Raw genomic sequence first — 16950 nt, 5'->3', positions numbered from 1 at the left:
ATGAGGATTTATTTGCTTATCGTTCTATCATAGATTTTATATGATGGTTTTACAGCTGAGGGTTATTCTAAAAAGATCTGGAGGAAAGGTCAGTTCCCAAAACCAGAGGAACCTCGTCCAGAGACACCATAAAGGAGTAACCATCATGAGAACAGGCAGATAAATAAAGGAGTAACAATCACAAGAACGGGCGGATAAATAAAGGAGTAACCATCACAAGAACGGGCAGATAAATAAAGGAGCAACCATCACAAGAACAGGAGGATAAATAAAGGAGCAACCATCACAAGAACAGGAGGATAAATAAAGGAGTAACCATCACAAGAACAGGAGGATAAATAAAGGAGTAACCATCACAAGAACAGGAGGATAAATAAAGGAGTAACCATCACAAGAACAGGAGGATAAATAAAGGAGTAACCATCACAAGAACAGGAGGATAAATAAAGGAGTAACCATCACAAGAACAGGAGGATAAATAAAGGAGTAACCATCACAAGAACAGGAGGATAAATAAAGGAGTAACCATCACAAGAACAGGAGGATAAATAAAGGAGTAACCATCACAAGAACAGGCGGATAAATAAAGGAGTAACCATCACGAGAACAGGAGGATAAATAAAGGAGTAACCATCACGAGAACGTCCGGATAAATAAAGGAGTAACCATCACGAGAACGTCCGGATAAATAAAGGAGTAACCATCACGAGAACGTCCGGATAAATAAAGGAGTAACCATCACAAGAACGGGAGGATAAATAAAGGAGTAACCATCACAAGAACAGGAGGATAAATAAAGGAGCAACCATCACAAGAACAGGAGGATAAATAAAGGAGCAACCATCACAAGAACAGGCGGATAAATAAAGGAGTAACCATCACAAGAACAGGAGGATAAATAAAGGAGTAACCATCACAAGAACAGGCGGATAAATAAAGGAGTAACCATCACAAGAACGGGAGGATAAATAAAGGAGTAACCATCATGAGAATGGCCGGATAAATAAAGGAGTAACCATCACAAGAACGGGAGGATAAGTGAAAGGTTGAATGACAACCTGGGTTTATGGGAGGGGCCTGGGTGGTATAAATACCAGCACGTGCAGGTTCAGGTGCACGTTGGACGTCACGCTGTACGTCACGTGACTGGGGATCAGCTGACAAGCAGGAGTTCCGGTCTTTAGGGTAACGGTAAGCGGCCGGGGCCGGCCGGGGTGGCCATGTCCGCTGAAGCCCTCTCTCCGGAGGTAAGCCGGAGCACGGAGGGCACCCTAGGTCAGCCCCGGCCTCGGTTCTAGCGCCCCCAGTCTTTTTACCGGGGTCCTCGCCCCTTTTCGCTCCCCGTGGCCCAAGCGGCGAGTTCGGCTTCTCTCCCCACTCGAGTGGTGCCACAGGGGGGGGGGGGCGTGGCCCACTGCTGTCTCGGTGCCTGGCCGGTTCCTCACCTGGGTCTGCGCCGGGTCTCATCCTCGCGTTCCGTGGCTCCGGGCGGCTTGACCGGCATCATCCTCGATTGCCAGGCTGCGTGGTGCGGGAGGGGGGCAGAGCCCGCGACCGTTACGGTACCCAGCCTGGTTCTTGGGCCGGGCTCTCCTCCTCCTCGCTCCCAGTCGCTCCTGGCGGCGGGATCAGCGTCCTCCCCGGTTGCCAGGGGGGGGGCGCCGCCGGGTCATGTAGTGTGCCAGGGGGCTGAGCTAATAACTGGGCAATATCGGGTGGCAGGGTTAGCACACCGGCCTCCCAACAGACGGAGGACTGGCGGCAGCTCTTTATCATTTAAGGGCTCGGCTCCCCACGGCCACCGCGGTTCACAATGTTGTCCCCAGCTCAACTCTCCCCCCCGCCCCAGGTTTTCCCTGCCGAATTCAGGGTCACCTCGGACCAGGTTTAGTGGTGGCTGACGGTTCACGTGGCGGCTATGCACTACAGCCTTTCACAATTTTGGGCCGTACAGTTACTCATAACATTCATACTGCACAGTCGCTCATAGAATCGCATTCTATACAGTCACTCAGTTTTCACACCTGGCAGTCACCCAGCATTTATACCGCCCGGTCACGCATAGCATCCTCATCATGCAGACACTCATAGTTTGCATACGGTACAGTCACTCATAGCTTCCACTCCGTGCAGTTACTCAAAGCATTCATACCGTGCAGTCACTACATGTTACCATACAGTGTACACGCATAGATTTTCCTTCAGTATACACTTGTATTTTCCCTACGGTACACAATTGCATTTACCATTCAGTATACACAGTTGCATTCACCATACTGTATACACAGTTGCATTTACCATACTGTATACACGCTTGTATTTTCCATACAGTATACACGCCTCTATACACCATACAGTATATACGCTTCTATTCACAGTATATACGCTTTATTCACCATACAGTATATACGCTTCTATTCACCATACAGTATATACGCTTCTATTTTCACCATACAGTATACACATTTCTATTCACCATACAGTATATACGCTTCTATTCACCATACAGTATATACGCTTCTATTCACCATACAGTATATACGCTTCTATTTTCACCATACAGTATACACGTTTCTATTCACCATACAGTGTACACGCTTCTTTTCACCACACAGTCTACATTTGTATTTTCCATACGGTTTTTCATACTGTATACACGCTTGTATACACAGTTACATTTACCATACAGTATACATGTCGGTACTCATTACAGACAATACACGCTGGTATCCGCTATACAGCATGCACGTTGGTTCCAGCCATACAGTGTATACGCTGATGTTTGTGCAGAATATGCGCTGGTTTTCACCACGTGGTATGCATGCTGGTATTTACCATACAGTATACACATTGGCATTTTTTTTACAACATTCATGCTGGTAGTTACAATACTGTAGACACGCCAGTATTATTCACACGCTGGTACGTTCCGTTTGGTAGAACACTTGTATTTACATACAGTAGATCACGCTGGTATATTCATACAGCATTACAAGCTTGCATCTCTATACTGTATGGATGTTGTATTTTTCCACAGTATTCACTCTTGCAATTTTTACACAGTATACATGCTGGTATTTTTCATACAGTATACACGGTCATATTTCCCATACAGCATACACGCTGGTATTTCCCACACAGTATACACATTCATATTTTCCATACTGTAGACACACTCGTATTCTCCATACAGTAGACACACCTCAGAATACAACACGCTCGTATTTTCATACAATACAGTTTGACACATTTGTAATTTATGCAGTATGACACTCTTGTATTTTCATACAGTATGACTCGCTTGTATTTTTCATACAGTTTGACACACTTGTAATTTCATGCAGTATGACATGCATATTTTCATGCAGTATGACACGCTTGTATTTCCATACAATATGACACGCTTGAATTATCATACAGTACGACACGCTTGTATTTCCATACAATATGACACGCTTAAATTATCATACAGTATGACACGCTTGTATTTCCATACAATGACACGCTTGAATTATCATACAGTATGACACGCTTGTATTTCCATACAATATGACACGCTTAAATTATCATACAGTATGACACGCTTGTATTTCCATACAATGACACGCTTGAATTATCATACAGTATGACACGCTTGTATTATCATACAGTATGACACGCTTGTATTTCCATACAATATGACACGCTTGTATTATCATACAGTATGACACGCTTGTATTTCCATACAATATGACACGCTTGTATTTTCATACAGTAGGACACGCTCGTTTTCATGCAATGTGACATGCTCATATTTTTATACAGTATGACACGCTTGTATTTTCACGAACACGCTTGGATTTCATACAGTATATACGCTGTGTTTCCCTACAGTGTAGGCGCTTGTATCACCCAGGTAGAATGCACGCTTGTTTGCATACAGTATATATGCTTGTATTTGCATACAGTTTACACGCTTGTTTTCATATAGAATGTGTGATTGTGTTTGCATGCGGAGTATGCGATTGTATATGCACACAGTACGCGCGCTTATATTTTCATAGAGTATACATGCTGGTATTTCCGTATGGTAGGTACGCTTGCATTTTTCCAGAGATTACACGCTCGGGTTTTCTCACAATATATATGCTCGTGTTTTCATATAATATTTACGCTGGTGTTTCACACGGTACACATGTTTGTATTTTTACACAGTATACACGCTCACTCTATCACACAGTGTACATGCTCATATTCTAGTACAGTGTACATGATCATATTTCCAGTACAGTATGCACGCTTATATTGTTATACGGTACACACGCTAGTATTTCCAGTACTGTAGTTGTTCTAGTATTTCCAGTACAGTATACACGCTTGTATTTCCAGTACGGTATACACGATTACTTTTCAATATAGTATGTTTGTATTTTTTCTGTACTATATACGTTTGTGTTTTTCTGTACAGTATACGCGTTTGTACTTTTCGTACAGTATGCACGATTGTATTTTCTGTGCGGTATGCATTCTCGTATTGCCAGTACAGTATACACGCTCGTATTTCCAGTTCAGTATACATTCTAGTATTTCCAGTACAGTACACACGCTTGTATTTCCAGTACAGTATACACTCTTGCTTTTATATAGTATACACGTTTGTATTTTCCATACAGTATACACAATAGTATTTTCCGTACAGTATACATGATGGTATTGTCTGTACAGTATACACGATTGCAGTTTTCATACGGATTACATGCTTGTATCTTCTGATAGTAGGCACGATTGTATTGTCCCGTTACGGTGTACGCGATTGCATATTCCGTACAGTATACACGATCGTTTATTCAGTTACACGCTCAGTTTCCATACAGGATAACACGATTATGTTTCATATGTTGTGACTCTTAGGTGTCCAAATGGGTTAAAACGTTGATGTTTCCTTACAATATTTCATCCATATTTCCATATGGCACGGCATACTATTGTTCACCATATGGTACAGCACGCTTATGTTCCATACGTGGTACACGCTCAGGTTTCCACGTGATTCTACGCTTATGTGTTTACACGGCATAACACGTGGTGTTCCATACGATCAATGCGATTAATTTCCATATAATTTACACACACCCGTAGGCTTCCATACGGTATTACACGCTTATCAGGCTATAGTATAACTGGATCATGTTTTCACACTTTGGTAAGCATAGGTGTCTATGGTACATTGTGTTTAGACACGTGTTACTGAGTAGCATTATCAACCATTTCGGATCATGTCACGTTTACAGGTTGTGGATATTCTCAGCCTGCCTGCCACGGCAGCAGGGGAATACATAATTTGGGCTATTGTATCGGACACGTTTTCCTGAGCAATAGCAGCAGGTCACATAGAGGAGTATATACCTGATATGCCTGACTCATTCTCAGGTGGGATATACTACTTGGTTATTGTTGCTGACACGTTTTCAGAGCAATAACATCACCACACATAGGCAGCTGTATACCTGTTATGCCTGTCACGTCCTCAGGTTGGGATGCACTGTATAGTCGTATGTTCTGACACGTTTCCAGGATACGACTGCCATATCGATATTAAAGTGATCATTTACGGGTGAACTGAGTCTGGTTGATATAATATGGGTATGCATACCTTACGTAATTTCGCTTACTATCATAGCATTTGCTACGGCACATGCGCTACATAAGTTCGAGCATTCGACGTATAAGTTACTACTTGCATGACGCGATGCTTATCTGCCCTTTTGTTTCGGGTACCCAGTAAAGGTCTCCGTACACGTACGTTATTTTAAGCAGGTTACTTGGTCCTGATTCTACGTTCATGAATAGGTCAGGTTACATTAACATACCACCGTTATAGGTTCTACGTCAAGCTATCTTACTTTGCATACAGTAGTCATACGCTTACGTCATTGTTGCGGGTATGACACTACGTGCTAGGCATAGTGCTTACTTTCATGGTAACCACAGTGCACGGATCTTACACGTGATGGTTATTTGCATCAGGCACATAGGCGCATTATCAACCATTTTGAATCGGGTTACGTTTACAGGTTACGGATATTCTCACACTGCCTGCCACGTCTGCGGGGGAATACATCATTTGGGCTATTGTTTTGGGCACGTTTTCCCGAGCAGTAGCAGCAGGACACATAGAGGAGTATATACCTGATATGCCTGACACATCCTCAGGTGGGATATACTACTTGGTTATTGTTGCTGACACGTTTTCAGAGCAGTAACGGCACTACACATAGGCAGCTGTATACCTGTCATGCCTGTCACGTTCTCAGGTGGGATGCACTGCATAGTCGTATGTTCTGACTCGTTTGCAGCATACGACTGTTATACCGGTATTAAGTGATCATTTACAGGTGACCTGTGCACACATGTTAACATGGTTCAGTTAGTTGTTTTCTCCCATCGTTATGGTCGTTGATTTAGGGAATAGTTCGTGGTATCGGCAGTATATAGCTGTAATGTTCTGTGTCCCATGACATTTGGGTTTCTTTTTAGGGCTCCCTACGGTTGTCAGGTTTTGGCCATAATCCTGGAAACTACATACTAGGTTTACGGATAGTGGGTCATGTGGTACAGTAGGATAGGGAGCGGGTTGGTCAGTCCATTCAGCAAGTTCAGGTGGCGAATATGCACATGGTGTCTAGATGGTAGTTAGGGCTTCTGGTGAGGTAGGTGTCATTATAGGGATGTCCACAGTAATATCGGATATTTGTTGAGGGGGTTGGGAACATGGCCTGAAGGCTGGGTCGGCAGCTCAGGCTCTGGTATCACAAGGGCATATTATACCACTACCCTACGCATGCTGTTTTTTGCCCACTTAAGGTGTACCCCCCGACGGCGGTACGGGCACACCTCTGCCGCAGATTAGATAAGGTAGGTTATGTCCGGCATTCTGGTTACAGGATAGGAAATAGGGTTATAGTTATCATGGTATGTTAGGTTAGGTAGGCGTACGTTCCATACGCACTGAAAGGCCCTGACCATAAGTGAAAGGTTGAATGACAACCTGGGTTTATGGGAGGGGCCTGGGTGGTATAAATACCAGCACGTGCAGGTTCAGGTGCACGTTGGACGTCACGCTGTCCCACCCATCAGCCCTCCCTCTTTTTTTCAGGTCTTCCTTCAGCCTCATTCAGGGTATGCCCACTTAAGGTGTACCCCCCGACGGCGGTACGGGCACACCTCTGCCGCAGATTAGATAAGGTAGGTTATGTCCGGCATTCTGGTTACAGGATAGGAAATAGGGTTATAGTTATCATGGTATGTTAGGTTAGGTAGGCGTACGTTCCATACGCACTGAAAGGCCCTGACCATAAATAAAGGAGTAACCATCACAAGAACGGGAGGATAAATAAAGGAGTAACCATCACAAGAACGTCCAGATAAATAAAGGAGTAACCATCACAAGAACAGGAGGATAAATAAAGGAGTAACCATCACAAGAACGGGCGGATAAATAAAGGAGTAACCATCACAAGAACGGGAGGATAAATAAAGGAGTAACCATCACAAGAACGGGCGGATAACATCACAAGAACGGGCGGATAAATAAAGGAGTAACATCACAAGAAAGGCTGGATAAATAAAGGAGTAACCAACACAAGAACAGGAGGATACATAAAGGAGTAACCATCACAAGAACGGGCGGATAAATAAAGGAGTAACCATCATGAGAACGGGCAGATAAATAAAGGAGTAACAATCACAAGAAAAGGCGGATAAATAAAGGAGCAACCATCACAAGAACGGGCGGATAAATAAAGGAGTAACCATCACAAGAACGGGCGGATAAATAAAGGAGTAACCATCACAAGAACAGGAGGATAAATAAAGGAGTAACCATCATGAGAACGTCCGGATAAATAAAGGAGTAACCATCACAAGAACAGGCGGATAAATAAAGGTGTAACCATCACGAGAACGGGCAGATAAATAAAGGAGTAACCATCACAAGAACAGGAGGATAAATAAAGGAGAAAACATCACAAGAACGTCCGGATAAATAAAGTAGTAACCATCACAAGAACAGGAGGATAAATAAAGGAGTAACCATCACAAGAACAGGAGGATAAATAAAGGAGTAACCATCACAAGAACGTCCAGATAAATAAAGGAGTAACCATCACAAGAACAGGAGGATATATAAAGGAGTAACCATCACAAGAACGGGCGGATAAATAAAGGAGTAACCATCATGAGAACGGGCAGATAAATAAAAGGAGTAACAATCACAAGAAAAGGCGGATAAATAAAGGAGCAACCATCACAAGAACGGGCGGATAAATACAGGAGTAACCATCACAAGAACGGGCGGATAAATAAAGGAGTAACCATCACAAGAACAGGAGGATAAATAAAGGAGTAACCATCATGAGAACGTCCGGATAAATAAAGGAGTAACCATCACAAGAACAGGCGGATAAATAAAGGTGTAACCATCACGAGAACGGGCAGATAAATAAAGGAGTAACCATCACAAGAACAGGCGGATAAATAAAGGTGTAACCATCACGAGAACGGGAGGATATATAAAAGAGTAACCATCACAAGAACAGGCGGATAAATAAAGGAGTAACCATCACAAGAACAGGCGGATAAATAAAGGAGTAACCATCACAAGAACGGGAGGATAAATAAAGGAGTAACCATCACAAGAACGGGTGGATAAATAAAGGAGTAACCATCATGAGAACGGGCGGATAAAGGAGTAACCATCACAAGAACAGGCGGATAAATAAAGGAGTAACCATCACAAGAACAGGAGGATAAATAAAGGAGAAAACATCACAAGAACGTCCGGATAAATAAAGTAGTAACCATCACAAGAACAGGAGGATAAATAAAGGAGTAACCATCACAAGAACAGGAGGATAAATAAAGGAGTAACCATCACAAGAACGGGCGGATAAATAAAGGAGTAACATCACAAGAAAGGCCAGATAAATAAAGGAGTAACCATCACAAGAACAGGAGGATAAATAAAGGAGAAAACATCACAAGAACGTCCGGATAAATAAAGGAGTAACCATCACAAGAACAGGAGGATAAATAAAGGAGTAACCATCACAAGAACAGGAGGATAAATAAAGGAGTAACCATCACAAGAACAGGCGGATAAATAAAGGTGTAACCATCACGAGAACGGGCAGATAAATAAAGGAGTAACCATCACAAGAACAGGCGGATAAATAAAGGAGTAACCATCACAAGAACAGGCGGATAAATAAAGGAGTAACCATCACAAGAACGGGAGGATAAATAAAGGAGTAACCATCACAAGAACGGGTGGATAAATAAAGGAGTAACCATCATGAGAACGGGCGGATAAAGGAGTAACAATCACAAGAACGGGAGGATAAATAAAGGAGTAACCATCACAAGAACAGGCGGATAAATAAAGGAGTAACCATCACAAGAACGGGAGGATAAATAAAGGAGTAACCATCACAAGAACAGGAGGATAAATAAAGGAGAAAACATCACAAGAACGTCCGGATAAATAAAGGAGTAACCATCACAAGAACAGGAGGATAAATAAAGGAGTAACCATCAAAAGAACAGGAGGATAAATAAAGGAGTAACCATCACAAGAACGGGCGGATAAATAAAGGAGTAACATCACAAGAAAGGCCGGATAAATAAAGGAGTAACCATCACAAGAACAGGAGGATAAATAAAGGAGAAAACATCACAAGAACGTCCGGATAAATAAAGGAGTAACCATCACAAGAACAGGAGGATAAATAAAGGAGTAACCATCACAAGAACAGGAGGATAAATAAAGGAGTAACCAGCACAAGAACGGCCGGATAAATAAAGGAGTAACCATCACAAGAACGGGCGGATAAATAAAGGAGTAACCATCACAAGAACGGGCGGATAAATAAAGGAGTAACCATCATGAGAACGGGCAGATAAATAAAGGAGTAACCATCATGAGAACGGGCAGATAAATAAAGGAGTAACCATCACAAGAACAGGCGGATAAATAAAGGAGTAACCATCACAAGAACGGGAGGATAAATAAAGGAGTAACCATCACAAGAACAGGAGGATAAATAAAGGAGTAACCATCATGAGAACGGGCGGATAAATGAAGGAGTAACCATCATGAGAACGGGCAGATAAATAAAGTAGTAACCATCACAAGAACAGGCGGATAAATAAAGGAGTAACCATCATGAGAACGGGCAGATAAATAAAGGAGTAACCATCACAAGAACAGGCGGATAAATAAAGGAGTAACCATCACAAGAACGGGAGGATAAATAAAGGAGTAACCATCACAAGAACGGGAGGATAAATAAAGGAGTAACCATCATGAGAACGGGCGGATAAATGAAGGAGTAACCATCATGAGAACGGGCGGATAAATGAAGGAGTAACCATCACGAGAACGGGCGGATAAATAAAGGAGTAACCATCACGAGAACGGGCGGATAAATAAAGGAGTAACCATCACAAGAACAGGAGGATAGATAAAGGAGTAACCATCGTGAGAACAGGAGGATAGATAAAGGAGTAACCATCACGAGAACAGGCGGATAAATAAAGGAGTAACATCACAAGAAAGGCCGGATAAATAAAGGAGTAACCATCACAAGAACAGGAGGATAAATAAAGGAGAAAACATCACAAGAACGTCCGGATAAATAAAGGAGTAACCATCACAAGAACAGGAGGATAAATAAAGGAGTAACCATCACAAGAACAGGAGGATAAATAAAGGAGTAACCATCACAAGAACGGAAGGATAAATAAAGGAGTAACCATCACAAGTAAGGCCGGATAAATAAAGGAGTAACCATCACAAGAACAGGAGGATACATAAAGGAGTAACCATCACAAGAACGGGCAGATAAATAAAGGAGTAACAATCACAAGAACGGGCGGATAAATAAAGGAGTAACCATCATGAGAACGGGCAGATAAATAAAGGAGTAACCATCATGAGAACGGGCAGATAAATAAAGGAGTAACCATCATGAGAACGGGCGGATAAATGAAGGAGTAACCATCACGAGAACGGGAGGATAAATAAAGGAGTAACCATCATGAGAATGGCCGGATAAATAAAAGAGTAACCATCACGAGAACGGGCGGATAAATAAAGGAGTAACCTTTACAAGAGCGGGAGAATGAATAAAGGAGCAACCATCACAAGAACAGGAGGATAAATAAAGGAGTAACCATCACAAGAACGGGCGGATAAATAAAGGAGTAACCATCACAAGAACAGGAGGATAAATAAAGGAGCAACCATCACAAGAACAGGAGGATAAATAAAGGAGTAACCATCACAAGAACGGGCGGATAAATAAAGGAGTAACCATCACAAGAACAGGAGGATAAATAAAGGAGCAACCATCACAAGAACAGGAGGATAAATAAAGGAGCAACCATCACAAGAACAGGAGGATAAATAAAGGAGTAACATCACAAGAACAGGAGGATAAATAAAGGAGTAACCATCACAAGAACGGGCAGATAAATAAAGGAGTAACCATCACAAGAACGGGCAGATAAATAAAGCAGTAACCATCACAAGAACAAGAGGATAAATAAAGGAGTAACCATCACAAGAACAGGAGGATAAATAAAGGAGTAACCATCACAAGAACAAGAGGATAAATAAAGGAGTAACCATCACAAGAACAAGAGGATAAATAAAGGAGTAACCATCATGAGAACAGGAGGATAAATAAAGGAGTAACCATCATGAGAACAAGAGGATAAATAAAGGAGTAACCATCATGAGAACAGGCAGATAAATAAAGGAGTAACCATCATGAGAACGGGCAGATAAATAAAGGAGTAACAATCACAAGAACGGGCAGATAAAGAATATCAAAATAAATATCGTATATAGAGTTTATTTCAAATAACATTGGTTCATTGCTCAGACGGACCCCTTAGGAATAACATTGGACCTTCTAAACAAGTGAGCTCAAACTGTGGCCCTCCAGATGTTGCAATATATCTGGAAGGCCACAATTTGAGCCCACTGTTCTAAACCGATGATCACCTGGTAAGACGGGCTACCTGAGACATAGGGCGTCCAAACACCTAGAACACAACTGTCACGTGGACTGTTCCGGTCTGTGGATCACTTTGAGAGTCATTAAACAAGGGGTTTGACTTTTTTTTTTATCAAACACATCATGGCCAGAGGGTTTTAGAGAAGACCTGTTGGTAACATATTATGATCATTGTCTTTTTAATATCCTATAATATATTATTGTCCGTCCTGTGTATCGTCGACATAACGTAACCTTTAGTGATGTCGGGATCGGTGGATGACTTTATACCTGTTTTTGTCATCATTCGTACCTGATGAAGGCGCTGGAGTAGCCCAGAAACATATCGGAAGACATTATAAAAAATACATTCTTTCGCTATAGTCAATTATGTTTGCCTGGTCCTGGTAGGACCGATATATACCAGGGAGGAAGACTAGTTGGATATTGGATTCCCTGATTTGCTTATTTTGGTGTCATAGAGGATATAGAGACTGATTGTTTGCATTTTACATGGTCCAATATTCTTATCCTGCGGTCTAAAATGACTGACCTTACTGAGGTGGTCCGAGTACCCCATAGTATTAGCTCACAGTGTTAGAAATCCTCTGAGGGGAAGGGGGCGTGTGCCTCCCTTGTGGTGGTGGGAGGTGATTGGTGTGTGGTGGCGGGGGTGTGTCCCTCCCTTGTGGTGGCGGGAGGTGATTGGTGTGTGGTGGCGGGGGCGTGTCCCTCCCTTGTGGTGGTGGGAGGTGATTGGTGTGTGGTGGCGGGGGCGTGTCCCTCCCTTGTGGTGGTGGGAGGTGATTGGTGTGTGGTGGCGGGGGCGTGTCCCTCCCTTGTGGTGGTGGGAGGTGATTGGTGTGTGGTGGCGGGGGCGTGTCCCTCCCTTGTGGTGGTGGGAGGTGATTGGTGTGTGGTGGCGGGGGCGTGTCCCTCCCTTGTGGTGGCGGGAGGTGATTGGTGTGTGGTGGCGGGGGCGTGTCCCTCCCTTGTGGTGGCGGGAGGTGATTGGTGTGTGGTGGCGGGGGGGTGTCCCTCCCTTGTGGTGGTGATTGGTGTGTCTACTCATGCAGACTAGTGATGGGATTTTCAGGAGCTTTTTTTTAAATTAAATATACAAAAAAGTTTAAACAACCATATTACAAAAGGTCTTTAATTTACATAATTAACAACATATAAAAAGTATTGGGTTCGGACAGTGTCCATTTAACCCCTTCCCGACCTATGGCATACCTGTACGTCATGAGTGGCAAGGTGTTCCTGACCCATGACATACAGGTATGTCATTAACATTTTTGCCGCTACTCGCAGCATCCCGCAGCGCCCGGTAAGATGGTGGCTATCACTGATAGCCAGCCATCTTACCGTGCGACCACGGGGGGTTTCATCCCCCACCCACCCCAGCGATCGCTGCTATCAGCTGGTCAAATCTGACTAGCTGATAGCAGCGCGGTGTGCGAGTTCCAATCACGGGGATCGGGACACACACCGCTCTGCTAAGTGTCCCTGACCCGTCCCCCGGCGTCACTTACCCGTCGGAGCGGTGTCCCGAGCGGTCCCTGCGTCCTCCATGCGGTCCCGGCTGCGCTGCGTCCCGGAGGCGAGTTTGCAGCAGCAGTGCGACATCTTCATTGGCAGCAGTGAGATCGCCGTAAAGCGATCTCACTGCTGCCTCTGAGAGTTTCAAAACTGCAACTCCCAGCATGCCCAGACAGCCTTTGGCTTTCTGGGCATGCTGGGAGTTGTAGTTTTGCAACATCTGGAGGTCCTCAGTTTGGAGACCACTGTATAATGCTCTCCAATCTGTGCTCTTCCAGATGTTGCAAAACTACAAATCTCAGCATGCTCAGTCTGTCCATGCATGCTGGGAGTTGTAGTTCTCTAACATCTGGAAGAGCACAGATTGGAGACCATTATACAGTGGTCTCCAAACTGTGGACCTCCAGATGTTGCAAAACTACAACTCCCAGCATGCCCAGACTGCCCAAGCATGCTGGAAGTTGTAGTTCGGCAACATCTGATCCTTCACATATTGCCGAACTACAACTTCCAGCATGCCTGGGCAGTCTGGGCATGCTGGGAGTTGTAGTTTTGCAACAACTGGAGGCACACTAGTTGGGAAACATTGTCTGTTTCCTACCTCAGTGCCTCCAGCTGTTGCAATTGTTGCAAAACTATAACTCCCAGCATGCACTGACAGACCATGCATGCTGGGAGTTGTAGTTTTGCAACAGCTGGAGGCACACTGGTTTGGAAACACTAAGTTTGGTTGCAAAACACTTGAAAGTTTATTACTTAACTTAGTGTTTCCAAACCAGTGTTCCTCCAGCTGTTGCAAAACTACAACTCCCAGCATGCACGGACAGCCAAAGGGCATGCTCGGAGTTTGCAACAGCTGGATGTTTGCCCCCTCCCCCCAATGTGAATGTACAGGGTACACTCACATGGGCGGAGGTTTACAGTGAGTGCTGCAAGTTTGAGATGGCGCAAATTTTGCGCTGCAGCTCAAACTTCCAGCGGCAAACTTGCTGTGAACCTCTGCCCATGTGACTGTACCCTAAAAACACTACACTACACTAACCTAAAATAAAAAGTAAAAAACACTACATATACACATACCCCTACACAGCCCCCCCTCCCCCCCCCCCAAAATGAAAAATGTCTGGTACGCTACTGTTTCCAAAACGGAGCCTCCAGCTGTTGCAAAATAATAACTCCCAGTATTGCCGGACAGCCATTGACTGTCCAGGCATGCTGGGAGTTTTGCAACAGCTGGAGGCACCCTGTTTGGGAATCCTTGGCATAGAATACCCCTATGTCCACCCCTATGCAAATCCCTAATTCAGGCCTCAAATGCGCATGGCGCTCTCTCACTTTGGAGCCCTGTCGTATTTCAGGGCAACAGTTTTGGGACACATATGGGGTATCGCCGTACTCGGGAGAAATTGCCTTACAAATTTTGGGGGGCTTTTTCTTCTTTAACCCCTTATGAAAAGGTGAAGTTGGGGTCTACACCAGCATGTTAGTGTAAAAAAATAAATTTTTTACACTGACATGCTGGTGTTGCCCTATACTTTTCATTTTCACAAGAGGTAAAAGGGAAAAAAGACCCTCTAAATTTGTAACGCAATTTCTCCTGAGTACGGAGATACCCCATATGTGGGCACAAAGTGCTCTGGGGGCGCACAACAAGGCCCAGAAGGGAGAGTGCACCATGTACATTTGAGGCGATTTGCACAGGGGTGGCTGAATTTACAGCGGTTCTGACAAACGCAAAACAATAAATATCCACATGTGACCCCATTTTGGAAACTACACCCCTCACGGAATGTAATAAGGGGTGCAGTGAGCATTTACACCCCACTGGCGTATGACAGATTTTTGGAACAGTGGTCCGTGAAAATGAAAAATAAAATTTTTGATTTGCACAGTCCACTGTTTCAAATATCTGTCAAACGCCAGTGGGGTGTAAATGCTCACTGCACCCCTTATTACATTCCATGAGGGGTATAGTTTCCAAAATGGGGTCACATGTGGGGGGGTCCACTGTTCTGGCACCATAGGGGCTTCCTAAATGGGACATGCCCCCCAAAAACCCTTTCAGAAAAACTCACTCTCCAAAATCCCATTGTCGCTCCTTCCCTTCTGAGCCCTCTACTGCGCCCGCCGAACACTTGACATACACATATGAGGTATTTCCTTACTCGAGAGAAATTGGGTTACACATTTTAGGGTGATTTCTCTCCTTTTACCCCTTGTAAAAATTCAAAAATTGGGTCTACAAGAAAATGCGAGTGTAAAAAATGAAGATTTTGAATTTTCTCCTTCACTTTGCTGCTATTCCTGTGAAACACCTAAAGGGTTAAAACACTTACTGAATGTCATTTTGAATACTTTGGGGGGTGCAGTTTTTATAATGGGGTCATTTATGGGGTATTTCTAATATGAAGATCCTTAAAATCCACTTCCAACCTGAACTGGGCCCTGAAAAATTACGATTTTGAAAATCTTGAGAAAAATTGGAAAATTGCTGCTGAACTTTGAAGCCCTCTGGTGTTTTCCAAAAGTAAAAACTTGTCAATTTTTTTATGCAAACATAAAGTAGACATATTGTATATGTGAATCAATATGTAATTTATTTGGAATATCCATTTTCCTTTCAAGCAGAGACTTTCAAAGTTAGAAAAATGCAACATTTTCATGAAATTTTTAGATTTTTTACCAAGAAAGGATGCAAATATCAGTGAAATTTTACCAATAACAAAGTAGAATATGTCACGAAAAAACAATCTCGGAATCAGAATGATAACTAAAAGCATCAGAGTTATTAATGTTTCAAGTAACAGTGGTCAGATGTGCAAAAAATGCCCAGGTCCTGAAGGTGAAAATGGGCTGGGTCGTGAAGGGGTTAAACTGTCTCATTGAAATAAATGGGATCAGTTTAGTCATACGTCTAATATATGTGAAGGGACCTAAGCAATCTGTTATCAGTTTTATACTGTGCAAGTCACGGGCAGCATGAAAGACGGACACAAGAAGAGATCTATGGCTGAGACCTGTTGTGTGGGAAGAAGATGCCAGGGACATTTGTTGGATATGTTTTTGGATAATAGACCAGTATCAGTAATTCTGTTGTTCTCATCTAAATTGCTTCATATAACACAGGACTTCTCTTGGACTGTAAGGGTTGTAACATTTCCCACATTCAGAACATGAACCGAGCTTTACCACTGTGTGAGTGATTTGATGGTCATTCCCATCTGTAAATTCCCTGATGTCTAATAAGATTTGATTTCGTTGTTAAGATTGTGAACATGACAATTGATTTCAATAGTAAGATGTGTGTAACACTCACGTTTCTGAAGACAGGAACACTGTTGAATGTGGATCTGCTGGACCTGTGTGGCAG

At 43.3% G+C, this 16950-nt stretch overlaps 1 protein-coding gene across 1 annotated transcript in view; it reads right to left on the bottom strand.

Annotated features, from left to right (window-relative positions):
- LOC130297661 (oocyte zinc finger protein XlCOF7.1-like) overlaps positions 1–16950 on the bottom strand; it is a 64320-nt gene that overhangs the window by 8574 nt on the left and 38796 nt on the right. The window lies entirely within an intron of this gene.

The sequence above is a fragment of the Hyla sarda genome, chromosome 13 (assembly GCF_029499605.1).
Source record: "Hyla sarda isolate aHylSar1 chromosome 13, aHylSar1.hap1, whole genome shotgun sequence".
Taxonomy (NCBI): domain Eukaryota; kingdom Metazoa; phylum Chordata; class Amphibia; order Anura; family Hylidae; genus Hyla; species Hyla sarda.
Note: the sequence above shows the minus strand (reverse complement) of the source record. Positions and strands in the feature narration are given on the sequence as shown.